This window comes from Lissotriton helveticus, chromosome 6 (genome assembly GCF_964261635.1).
Source record: "Lissotriton helveticus chromosome 6, aLisHel1.1, whole genome shotgun sequence".
NCBI classification, from domain to species: Eukaryota; Metazoa; Chordata; class Amphibia; order Caudata; family Salamandridae; genus Lissotriton; species Lissotriton helveticus.
In genome coordinates, this window is record NC_136067.1 from 742,673,022 (window position 1) to 742,687,166 (window position 14,145).

The 14,145-nt window shown below is 47.3% G+C and overlaps 1 pseudogene; it reads right to left on the bottom strand.

Moving 5' to 3' along the window:
- Window positions 1-508: 508 nt before the first annotated feature.
- Window positions 509-3,574, bottom strand: LOC144762486 (F-box/WD repeat-containing protein 7 pseudogene; annotated as a pseudogene).
- Window positions 3,575-14,145: the final 10,571 nt, after the last annotated feature.

The following is a 14,145-nucleotide window of genomic DNA, read 5'->3' on the forward strand; positions in this document are numbered from 1 at the left end:
ACCCCCATGGCACACTTCACACTCTGCACAGGGCCGTGCATACACACTGCAAGGCACCTACAGACACTTCACAACTATCAGACAACGAATCTGGCAACACTGGGCTACAGTTCTAGCATTTACTGAGAAACTCAGAGCAGCGCCATTTTAAAAAGACAGAGGTCAGTCCCCCTAGAAAGTACAGCAAATGAGATTCTTCACTGGTGACGTTTGGCCAATGAGAGTTGCTCTAATTTTGATAGCGAGGCTTAGAATGCAAACAGTGCCGGATAGATTGACGTATCCTTCTTCGGGTTGAGAGATGATTGAAGTTTGAGCTAGAGAGATTGAAAGCGGAAATGCGATGAGAGATATTTCGGCTCCGATTCCCAGTGCTGGTCATTGATTTAATTAAATTGTTGCCGGATGGATATCGAAAATTGGTGGTCTAGGAGTGACAGCAAAGAGGGACGGGGTCACAATAGTAGAGGCACAAGGAACGGAATTTGGGAGTCAACTTACACATTTATTATTGCAACTTTGTTTCCTCTGTGCCATTTCGACTACCAACTGCACACACTAGCTTAGTATTGGAAGCCCGGATTTGCCATACTACTCCTCCACTACCACCACTTTCCAGAGCCACCAGGTTACGGATGAAATCGCCTGTCTTCAGGTCCCAAAGTTTAACGGTGCCATCATCTGAGCTTGTTACCACAAACTTCGAGCTGAACTGTAAGCAAGTGACAGCACTCCGATGCTTCTGGGGGCCCTGCAGTGTCTGTAAGCACTGTCCTGTCTTTATATCCCAGATCTTCACAGTGGAGTCGGCATTTCCTGAGATGAGGGTGTTGTCCCGCAGCTCCATCCCACTGGTCAGGGACTGATGACCCATAAGCGTGTGCAAACAATTTCCACTTTTCACATCCCAGACATGGATAGAGGTGTTCAAGGAGCCACTCACAATATGCTCCCCATCAAACTGCAAGGAGTAGACTCTGTTGGTGTGTCCTTGCAGAGTGTGAATGCAAGTCTCCGTCTCCGGGTCCCAGACCTTCACAGTGTAATCATAAGCATCAATGACCACCTTCTTGCCATCGTACTGCACGCAGCGAACAGCAGCCACATGACCCATAAGTACATGCAGACACTGTCCAGTCTCAATGTCCCAGAGCCGCAGGGTGGCATCACGTGAGCCGCTAACAACCCTGCTTGCGTGGAGGTGCATACAGCGCACTGTGGATGTATGCCCGGACAGGGTGTGGATGCACTCGCCAGAGTCTGCGTTCCAGACCTTCAGCGTCCTGCCTGTGGAGCCACTAATCACTATATTATCTCTCATCTGAGAGGACCAGACGCCGCCTGTGTGCCCCACCAATGTCTGAACACACTCTCTTGTGATAGCAGACCACACCTTTAGCGTGTTGCCATCAGACCCGCTAACTATCTGGTTCCCACAGAACTGAAGACAAGTTATGATGTGATCATCATGTCCCTTTAGCACCTTAGGGGGCCTAAGGTCCGCTCTTCGCCAGTTCATATCTATCTTGTGATGGCTCATGAAACCAAATTTCCATGGACTGTACATGAAACAAGGTGTCAGCATCCTCTGCCGTCTCAGGTTGAGGGGCTCATCAATTCTTTCATCTCTGTTTTTTTCCCGCCATAGCAAATTGTCCTCAGCCAGGATCCTCCAGTAGCGGCAGGTCTGAGCGGCTCGCAGAAGGTCCTGGGCTCTAAGAAGGATAGTACGTACAGGGCAAGCTCTTTGGGTAGTAAAGAGATAAAATCCAATGCAATAGCGAAATATATGGAGAAAGAACATGAAAGTCGGTGGGAATGTCTCAAATTCTGGGACATAGAACAAGTGCCATTAAGTATCATATTCATTAGAGAGCCTCCTGTTTTCATATCATCATCATTATAAACGTGTGCAAATATAATAATAAACAAATGTGTGCTGCAAACAAAAAGTAAATACAATGTTTACAAATCATCGGCTTGCTGACCGACATGGCGTCTAATACATAAAGAAAACACATAAATAGTATACGGTATATGATCACCTTGTTGTGTGGCATCATAAGTTCATTTGTGCCAAAAAATAATAGTAATAATGAATTAGTGTGAAATTTTATCAAAAAAGCCTTGGGGTGAGCCGCGAACTCTTGTCAGTAGCTGAAACCCACGGCAAAAGATGAACGTACTGGTTGAGCTACGCCGCCGTTCACATGAAAAGCAGTCAGATAGGCAATATAGACCGGTTTACAAGCATGCAACCCAAGTGGGTACAGCCGATGTGAGTAAATACCTAAACATACCAGTGCGCCTCTCAGTAAACATATGATTGATACGCCCAAGTGGGCCATAATAAAAACTTATAAAAAATAGCCTACCATGTGACACTGTCTGGATATTTAGACATAAAACAATAATCAAATACACTACTGATCGAGATTTGGCTAGCTAGCAGCTTATTTGACCCTAGTGGGTAAAAATAACCAGTGTACTAAATGCCTAATGCGGGATCATAAACAAACTAGTAACAATGTACAAATTACATATTGTTTCGGCCTCAGGGGCCAGCATTTGCATAACATTGTAAATCACGTTGAAACTGTGGCTCGATGACTTGCATCATATACTTGATTTGAGATGGTTCACAGCAATCGATGAGCTCATCCAATGCTAGCAACCTCTCGGGACGGGTCCACTTCTGAAAGGTTCGCAGCCAGTCCTGCAGCTCTGCTGGAGGGGCGATGAAAGGGATTCGTCGACACTGATGCCCATGGTAGTTGGCATTTCACAGGTCCCCAAACATTGTGGCACTGTTTATGCATTGTGCTAATGACCCAAAACTGCTGTACTCTGAGCCTTTGCATAACTTCTTTTCCGGAGATAGGGCTCTCACATCGACACCATTCTCAGACTTTCGTTTCATCTTGGACCGAACATGACGAATGAGGTTCCCCTCCTCAGTACGCTCCAGATAATCAATTCAGCGCTCATCCATCATATAATAGAAGTAGACGTCACTGCCATCCTCTCCATCTTCGCTCTCTTCCTCCCCTTCATCCTCTCCTCGCACGCCAGAGCGGTCAGACTCTTTCGACTCATCTTCCTCTTCCTCCCCCCAAACGGCCTGAATCTCTGACTCTTCTTCCTACTCTCTGCCCGTGCCTCTTGAATGTTCCTGAGACACGTTGCCACTCAAAGCATCTCCTGTAGAACTGGATGGCCTTGGCTGTGTGTTGTTGTGCGAGCAGCTACGCCGGCCAGTATCACCACTGCACTGCCTCTTCCTGCACGTCAGGCGGTCACTGTTAATTTCTAGAATGCGGGTGGTAATCCCCTTCACATGCAGGAGATCTTCTAAGGAGTTGAACCCCTTCAGCTCCTCTCTCTTCCACACGATGCCCCGGGCTCTCCTCCTGCCGATACCCCTCAGCGCCCCCTCCAGCTCCTTGACGCCCGCTCGGTTGATGTCCACTGCGCTCCTCCGCTGGGGCTCCGGCCCCTCCATGCTCTCTCTACCCGGGGATTTCCTACGACCGCAGCCCGGAAACTCCGAGGACCTACAGGCTTCCATGCGCATTTATTATTATTTTGTTTTAATTGGGCCTAAGTATACCGAGTTGGAATCCCCATGTAAAAAAAAATGAAATTTTTTTTTATCGGCAGGTACCCGTACCTACGCGAACCCAGCGATATTTCAACAACAACAAATTGGGGGGGGTTGGGGGTCCTTGTGGGACCCCCTGAGCAGAACTAGGGGGTCAGGGTGTTTCTACCCTGCCCCCTTTGCGTGTTTTCCACCTTTGTTTCCCTGCTTTCTTGTGCCTCAGTCTACCGAGGCACAAGATGGCTGCCAACACTTTCTGGTTTAGAGTGTTGACAGACAGTTGACAGCCAATTAGCATTCAGCTCGTGTTCGGGAAGTTACAGAGTACAGTAAGCTTACAGTAAGCTTATCGTAACTAACCCTGGGCGGGCAACTTCGCTACGCCCACAAAGTGGGCGCAGTGTTGCCTACTTCGCCCTTTACAAAGTAGGCGAAGCAGGCAACACTATGCCCACTTCGTGGGCGTAGCGAAGTTGCCCGCCACCCACCTCCCTCCCGCCCTCCCTAAATGCTTAAATGACTTTAATAAATGAATTATAAAACCACTTACCTTGTCCGCCGCGTCCCCAGGGCTCCCTCTCGTCATCGTGCCGCCGGCGCCGCCGTCTTAGATACTAATGCGCATGCGCGGCAGCCCGCGCATGCGCATTGCTTGCGAGAAATGCGCATGCGCGGGCGGCCACGCATGCGCATTAGTATCCAAGACGCGAGCGGCGGCGGCGCGATGACGAGAGGGAGCCCCGGGGACGCGGCGGACAAGGTAAGTGGCTTTATAATTCATTTATAAAGTCATTTAAGCATTTAGGGAGGGCGGGAGGGAGGCGGGAGGGAGGCGGGTGTCGCGTAGTGGGGCTTCGCGAAGTGCGTGGGTGGGCGTAGTTTTTTGCCCACTTCGCGTAGCTTCGCGAAGCCCCACTACGCCCAGGGTTAATCGTAACACCTCCAATATATATCTATGATTTTACTTATGATTTTCTCACGAACTACTGAACGGATTTACACCATTCAACAAAAACCATGATCTACGAACAGAACTCTACCTTTTTGCCAAGTTTGGTGTGATTCCGTTCAGCCGTTCGGGCTGTAGCCCTGGCTAAAGGTCCTATGGGAAATTGCATGGGGAAAACACGTTTTGGGACGCCCTTTTTTCTCGGCCCCCGCTTCATGAATCATCCCCAAACTTTCAGGGAAGGAGCGGAGCGGAGCAGGCCATTTTCTTGGAGAAATTCTCGAAGATTCGTCCACCGGCGCCAAAGTTATTCCAAATAGAATGTTGCGGATTTCCTATGGAAACTAGGTTTTAACTATAACTACCTACTGGCGACCGCCAGTAGGTAATATATATATATATCCAGCACACCTTCAATTCGAAGAAAAGAAGCACACCAGACCAGATTCCATGAAAATTCAGCACTTTATTCCACAGAGTAACAGCCTTTCTAGTCCTTACATGTTTCTGCTACATCGGTAGCCTTGGTCACAGGTGAGCTGTATGGGTGATTTTGTGGCATCTCAACATGCTTTATACGCCTCTTTCAGACTACAACGTTTTTACATAGTCCTGGTATCCTACAGTTCCCAATATGCACTTGGAATGTGCAGTCTCTTATTGTTCTATTCATCACACTGTTAATCATTTTCCTGTTTTGATCATGTTACTGGGTATTTTCACAGTGCAATGCAAAGCATAAAGAGTCAATTCAAAGTGACTTTAATTGCTCAAATCTTTCGAGTGTCACTCATTTCCAATTCAAGTTTGTACCTTCAATCCTGAAGTCCGTATTGAAGGACCAATGTACTTCACCCTTCCCTTGCCCTTGACGTTTCCCAAAACAATTTTATCAGCTGGTAATTGTATTATTAACGGCACTACGAATACCATGAGGCTGTGGGAGAGCCGATGCCCATTGGGGCAGGTGGTGAGAGTTAAAAGTAGTGCTGGTTGCTAAATGCTGTGTTTAACTAAGCCTCTGAGCTAATGCCAAGGGAGCATGAAATGCGTCAGGCTGTTTGAACAATTGGTCTGTTTTCCCTCCACTGCGCTGTAACTTGCACAATTAAAAGAAGAATACCTACCTGCGTGTGGCTCTTCTGAATGGGAGAAGTTGAGTCAGTGGAATTATAAATGGCTGGTTACGGTCGTGGGAGATCCCTGCCACGAGGAGGTGGACCGAGCTGCAGTCAATCGACGAGCGCCGTAAAGGGCAGAAAGGTTGCTTTTTGCAAGCTGGTACTTGCAGCCCAGAGGTAGCAGGACACTTTCCAGACCCACTGGGGTTTTGTCTTCATTTATTTTGCATAGCATGAAAGCAGCTCACTGAAGTAATATTGACGCCCCCTGGCACGTTGTAAGTTGGGGGATTAAGTCCCCTTGAATCCTGAGTGTCCGTGGGGGCCAACTAGCTCACCAGGTACCTCCAGTAGGCGCCACAGAGCTGCGTTGCAGAGATGTGTTCGAGGCCACGCGCCCCTTTTTACACCACGCTGAAAACGTGGCTTCTGGTGCATATATATATATATATTACCTACTGGCGATAGCCAGTAGGTATATATAGTTAGGATTTTTTTCCTATGGGATTTTTGAAAATTCTATGTCGAATAACTTTGGCGTTTGAGGACAGAATTGGCTGAAATTTTCAGGAAAATGGAACATTTTGTTTCTGAGCAGCCCCTAAAAATTTGGGGGGGTTTCGTCAAGGGGGGGCCGAGAAAAAAGGCGATTTTCCATAGGGCGGTTGGCCTCACTTTTAGCCCGAACGGCTGAATGGATTTACACCAAACTTGGCAAAATTGTAGGGACTGGTAGCCCGATGTGCCTTTGCTATGTCTCAAGATATAGGCTCCAGTGGTTTTTACGACAATTAACTTTGAAAAATATATATTGGGCTACATTGGGCTATATATATGTTGGAGCCCAAATGTAGCCCAATGTAGCCCAATGTAGCCCAATGTAGCCCAATGTAGCCCAAAGATGGCCACCAGAGACAAAAAAAACAAATGTAGCCCAAATATCAGCCAGATGTAGCCCAACTATAGCCCAATGACAGAATGTCCCAGAGTGTTCTAAAGAACAACTAGAGTGCTAACAGTCCTACTTATTACAAAGGTATGGCACACCTGAAGCCATCTTGATTGGAATAAAGTGGTAACTCTTAAAACATTTAATTTGAAAAGGAACAAAATGAGGGGGTTCATTTTGCCATAGAAAGTATGATTAGCGAATATATGACGAAATCCCGCATACCATCAGTCCGCAAAAAAAATCCTGCATGTACTATTAGGCCGCAAATTAAAATAACGAAAACTTTTAGAACGAATATGCCTTTAGCATACACTAAACAACTAAACTACCCTAAACCCTAAAACACTACCCCCAGCATGACCTTACACTACACAAACAGTACAACACTACCCTAAACCCTAAAACACTACCTCCAGCATGACCCTACACTACACAAACACTACAACACTACCCTAAACCCTAAAACACTACCCCCAGCATGACCCTACACTACGCAAACACTACAAAACTACCCAAAACCCTAAAACACTACACCCCAGCATGACCCTACACTACGCAAACACTACAACACTACCCTAAACCCTAAAACACTACCCCCAGCATGACCCAACACTACACAAACACTACAACACAACCCTAAACCCTAAAACACTACCCCCAGCATGACCCTACACTACACAAACACTACAACACTACCCTAAACCCTAAAACACTACCCCCAGCATGACCCTACACTACACAAACACTACATCACAACCCTAAACCCTAAAACACTACACCCCAGCATGACCCTACACTACGCAAACACTACAACACTACCCTAAACCCTAAAACACTACCCCCAGCATGACCCTACACTACGCAAACACTACAACACTATGCAAAACCCTAAAACACTACACCCCAGCATGACCCTACACTACGCAAACACTACAACACTACCCTAAACCCTAAAACACTACCCCCAGCATGACCCTACACTACACAAACACTACAACACTACCCTAATCCCTAAAACACTACCCCCAGCATGACCCTACACTATGCAAACACTACAACACTACCCTAAACCCTAAAACACTACCCCCAGCATGACCCTACACTACGCAAACACTACAACACTACCCAAAACCCTAAAACACTACACCCCAGCATGACCCTACACTACGCAAACACTACAACACTACCCTAAACCCTAAAACACTACCCCCAGCATGACCCTACACTACGCAAACATTACAACACTACCCTAAACCCTAAAACACTACCCCCAGCATGACCCTACACTACGCAAACACTACAACACTACCCAAAACCCTAAAACACTACACCCCAGCATGACCCTACACTACGCAAACACTACAACACTACCCTAAACCCTAAAACACTACCCCCAGCCTGACCCAACACTACGCAAACACTACAACACTACCCTAAACCCTAAAACACTACCCCCAGCATGACCCTACACTACGCAAACACTACAACACTACCCTAAACCCTAAAACACTACCCCCAGCATGACCCTACACTACGCAAACACTACAACACTACCCAAAACCCTAAAACACTACCCCCAGCATGACCCTACACTACGCAAACACTACAACACTACCCTAAACCCTAAAACACTACCCCCAGCATGACCCTACACTACGCAAACACTATAACACTACCCTAAACCCTAAAACACTACCCCCCAGCATGACCCTACACTACGCAAACACTACAACACTACCCTAAACCCTAAAACACTACCCCCAGCATGACCCTACACTACGCAAACACTACAACACTACCCTAAACCCTAAAACACTACACCCAGCATGACCCTACACTACGCAAACACTACAACACTACCCTAAACCCTAAAACACTACCCCCCAGCATGACCCTACACTACGCAAACACTACAACACTACCCTAAACCCTAAAACACTACCCCCAGCATGACCCTACACTACGCAAACACTACAACACTACCCAAAACACTAAAACACTACCCCCAGCATGACCCTACACTACGCAAACACTACAACACTACCCTACACCCTAAAACACTACCCCCAGCATGACCCTACACTACGCAAACACTACAACACAACCCTAAACCCTAAAACACTACCCCCAGCATGACCCTACACTAAAAAACCACCACAACTCTACACTACACTAACACAACACTACACTACACAACACTACACTACACAATCACTAACCCACGAAAAAATTAACACAAACCCACTTACCTCTCTCGTCATCGTGGTTTTCACAACGCAAATGCATTTACCATACATGCCTTTAAAACGTAATTCTTTGTAAAGGCATGCGCGATAAATGCACATGCGTTTTGAAAAAATGCGGGATAATGGTATGCGAGGTCAATGACCTTGCGGGATAATGGTATGCGGACTGAAAGTCTGCGGGATAAAAAATGCGGGAAAATGGCTGCAAACCATAATTAGCAGCAGACTTCCCTGGTGAGCACTAGCTTTACTACAGTGATCTAATGAGCAACTAGAGTGCTAACATTCAGAATTTATGGCAAATGTGTGACACATCTGAATGCCTTCTTGATAGAACCAAAGTAAACAAGCATTGAAAATGCAATAGATCTCGCCCTCGTTTAAGTTAAAGCCATTCTGTTTGTAATGAGGTGGCTTTTTAGCTTTGCTTTTATTAGTGTTTTTAAAACTTTCATGTAAATAACATGCATATGTATGCATATATGTATATGTATGCATGCATTTATATTTATATAGATATGCAGATTATATATGTTTATATATGTATATTACCTACTGGCGATAGCCAGTGGGTATATATAGTTCGGATTTTTTCTCTATGGGATTTCTGAAAATTCTATGTCTAATAACTTTGGCGTCTGTGGACGGAATTGGCTGAAATTTTCAGGACAATGGCACATTTTGTTTCTGAGCAGCCCCTGAAAATTTGGGGGGGTTTCGTCAAGGGGGGGCCGAGAAAAAAGGGGGGTCCCAAAACGCGTTTTTCACATTCATTTTTCCATAGGGCGGTTGGACTCACTTTTAGTTCGAACGGCTGAATATATTTACATAAAACTTGGCAAAATTGTAGATATGGTTTGCCCGACGTGCCTTTGCTATGTCTCAATATATGTGCTCCAGTGGATTTTGAGAAATTAACGTTTAAAAAAATATATATATCTGTGACAGCGCTCCGGTTAGCGCCCCGGTTCGCGTACCTGACGCGTAACGGAACTTCGCGAAGCGAAGCTGATTGGCTCTCCGGTGTCTGTCAACATTCTAAACAGTCCGGAGCGGCCGCCATCTTGTCTCTCGGTAGGATCGAGAGACAAGATGTGGTGAAAAACGAAGGGGGAAATGAAGGAAAGGGGGCAAGGTAGACCCCTCCTGACCCCCTAGGATTGATGAGGGGGATATTAAAGTGCCCCGCGGGGCAAAAAATAAAACGCCGTAGAGGCGCGTCCCGGTACGCGAACCGGGCAGCTCACCGGGCAGCTAACCGGGCAGCTAACCGGCAGCGTAGCTGTCAACATTGTAAGCAGTCCGGAGCGGCCGCCATCTTGTCTCTCGGTAGGTTCGAGAGACAAGATGTGGTGAAAAAAGAAGGGGGAAATGAAGGAAAGGGGGCAAGGTAAACCCCTCCTGACCCCCTAGGATTGATGAGTTTTCAAAATTGGTTCCACACTACAAGCTTGCTGGAAGGGAGCATTGGTGTACCGTCCTCCTGGCCCCAGTGCCGAGGCCTCGACCCTCCTTCTAGAGACACTAGCTCCACATATCAGCATAGGGACTAATTTTGTACTCCTTGGAGATTTCAATGTCCACAGTGAACTGTCTGACAATGCAGAAGCGTGCAACCTGCTGGCTGACCTATCTGCCTTGGGCTTTAAGCAGTGCAACCATGGTCCGACCCATCGGGCCGGTCACACCCTCGACATAATCCTGTCCAACTCGCACTCCCTGACCTGTTATCCTCCAACGCAGGTGGAGTGGACCGACCATTTTGTAATTAATTTCTCCCTCCCCACTCTCACTGAAGAACGCCCCCAACCTGCTCCCCTCCCGTTATGGCGCAGGCAGTGGCACAAGGTGTCTGCAGACACTTTTAAAACTGCTTTCATACCGCCTGACTTTCTCCCCTCTGACTCCCCCAGCTTGGCTCTGTCTAAATACAATGGTGCTTTGAACACTGCGGTAAACCTCATTGCCCCTTTAAGACTCTGTAACCGGCGTTCTGACCGCAGGCAGGAACCATGGTACTCGGATTTACTGCGTGCGGAGAAAAAGGCTTGCAGGAAGTTGGAGAAATCCTGGAGAATTTCACGCAGTACTGCCGATAAAGACCGCTACGGCTCAGCCATGAGACTATATCACAGGAACATCAGAGCTGCCCGTAAATCCCACATTGTCTCCCAACTTTCTGGGGCTGGTAATGACTCTAAACTGCTGTACCAGGTCCTCTGTACATTCACCAAGCCCGTCGCCTGCGACAGCCCAGAAACATTGTCCCAAAATCTGTGTGAGGATACTGCTGGGTTCTTTACCGATAAAATCGATGCTATTTATCGAAACATTTCCCAATCAACCTCACTTGTTGATGATAAGGACCCCTCTCCCAGCCTTCAGCCCGGAATAGTCGGAGCTGCCCCCGCTGTGCTGTCCTCTATCCCCGAGATTAGCTTGGACCAAGTCAACTCTCTGATTGGGACCATTAAATCAGGCAGCCCAGTGGACCCTGTACCCGCCCGTGTCATGCACCTCATTGGGAGTGTCCTCAGTCCCTCCATTCAGACGGTGACCAATCGCTCCCTTTCCGAGGGACTTGTCCCCAGGGAGTGGAAAGAGGCCATGGTCAAGCCGATCAGGAAAAACACCTCCATCCCCTGGTCAGACATGACCAACCTGAGGCCAATCTCCCTTTTGCCGTTTGTCGGCAAACTGATGGAGAAGCATGTCAACCACCACCTTTCCAGCTTCATTGAGCAGACCGTCAGTTTGGACCACTCTCAGTCGGGGTTCAGGCCCAGGTATAGCACCGAGACGGCGCTTCTCTCCGTCACGGATGCTATACGCATGTCCCTGGACAGAGGTTTGTCTGTGGTGTTGGTGCTGCTGGACTTGTCCGCAGCATTCGACACCATATCCCACGCCATCCTCCTTACCAGACTAAAGGAGATTGGCATTGACAAATCTGCCCTGGCGTGGTTCACCAGCTTTCTCTCCGAGCGAACCCAGAAGGTGAATATGGGTTCCTTTAGCTCCACCTCGGCCAGCATCATCAGAGGAGTCCCGCAGGGCTCTTGTCTCAGCCCTACGTTGTTTAACGTATATGTCTCCTCTCTGGCCAACATCATGAGGTCTTTCGGGTTTATGCCTATCTCTTACGCTGACGACACGCAGCTGCTGTTCACTTTTAAAACCTTTACCCCGGAGATAAGACAAACTTTCTCCAACGGCATGACTGCGATCGCCAGCTGGATGGCCAAGAACTTTCTCCAGTGTAACGTGGGAAAGTCGGAGGTCATGCTATTCGGAGAGGCAAAAATCCTGTGGACCCCTGACTGGTGGCCCTCCACTCTGGGTCAGGCCCCTTCCCCGAAACAGGTGGTGAAAAACCTGGGGGTCCGTCTAGACCATGACCTCACCCTTGCCCACCATGCCAGTACCACAGCAGGATCCTGCTTTCACATTATTGGCCTCCTTCGGAAAGTGTTCCCCCTTCTACCAGATAACACAAGAAAGACCTTGGTCCAGGCCCTCGTTTTGAGCCGCCTGGATTATTGCAATGGCCTATTTCTAGCAGCTAATGAAGGAGTGCTTAACAAACTTCAGGTGGTTCAAAATACCGCGGCACGTCTGGTGACCAATGCCCCCCCCAGAACGCCATCCTTGCCCCTCCTCAAAGCCCTCCACTGGCTTCCCATTCGGAAACGGGTGGAATTTAAGATCTGCTGTGTGGTGCATAAAAGTCTCCACAACCTAGGGCCACACTATCTGGCCGAAAAATTTGTATACCACCGCCCTTCCCGCAATCTTAGGTCCAGCAATCAACTGTTATTACAGGTTCCCAGACACAATAAGACCAGACAGGGAGGCCGTGCCCTCTCCATCATGGGCCCTCGGCTGTGGAACAACCTCCCCCTTTCCCTTAGAGAGTGCCCGAGCCATCCAGCTTTCAGGAAATGCCTAAAGACAACTCTGTTCTAGGACGAACGCTGCCCGACCTGTTCACTTCACAGCACCGCGCGGAGATACACCTTCGGGTGTGATGCCGGCGCGATACAAACCTACAAATAAAATAAATAAATAAATAAATGAGGGGGATATTAAAGTCCCCCGCGATTTTTCGCGGTAGAGGCGCTTCCCGGTACGCGAACCGGGCAGCTAACCGGCAGCGTAACGGGAGTCCGCCATCTTGTGTTTTTGGAGCGTCCGGTTCGCGTACCGGGTAGCGTCCCGGTAAGCGTAACAAGGGGAAAACCAAGAGAAACAGTAAAAAAAAAATGAAGGGAATAGATTTCCAGCAAACTTGGCAAAATTGTAGGGACTGTTTGTTTGATGTGCCTTTGCAAGGCCTCAAGATATGTGCACGTGTGGATTTTGACTAATTAAGGTTAAAAAAAATATATATATCTGTAAGCGTGCTCCGGCACGCTTACGTTACGGGTTTTGTTTGCGCTGCAGAGCCGATACGTCACGGTTATGCGACGCGTCATGAGGCGTCTCACGTGGCTACGTGATACGTCACGTAATAAAGAATATATTTTACAGCTATAGATATTAGCTTTTAAAAAACCAATGAAATTCACTGAAAAAACCATAGGTTATAGACCATATATAGTTAGGAATTTGCATTTACAAAACCTTGAAAATTCACTGAAAAAACCATAGGTTAGAGACCATATATAGTTAGCTGGACATTTTATTGACATAAAACCAATGAAATTCCATATATAGTTAGTTGCACTAATGATATATCGCGCACCCGCAATCCACTGCTGATGATGTCACATATTACATCAATTATGACATGGTCAGTGACATCACTGATGACATCACTGATGACATCTCAAATGACATCACTGATGACATCACTGATGACATCTCAAATGACATCACTGATGACATCATAACACACCAATACCAGTTACTACATACGCACTCACTGATTCCTACGTCTACACACACATTTACTCATTCACCCATACAATCACTCATACATACAGTCACTCATTATTACAACACTATCATATGCACTCATACACCTATGCAGACACTCACACACTGCCACTCATCCATGGAGTTACTCACACACCTAGTTAGTCCTGTAAAGAATCAATCACACTTCCATTTCCTCATCTATACAGTTAAACACAGAACACCATACTTCAGTGACATCACTGATGACATCACTGATGACATCTCAAATGACATCACTGATGACATCTCAAATGACATCACTGATGACATCATGACACACCAATACCAGTTACTACATACGCACTCACTGATTCCTA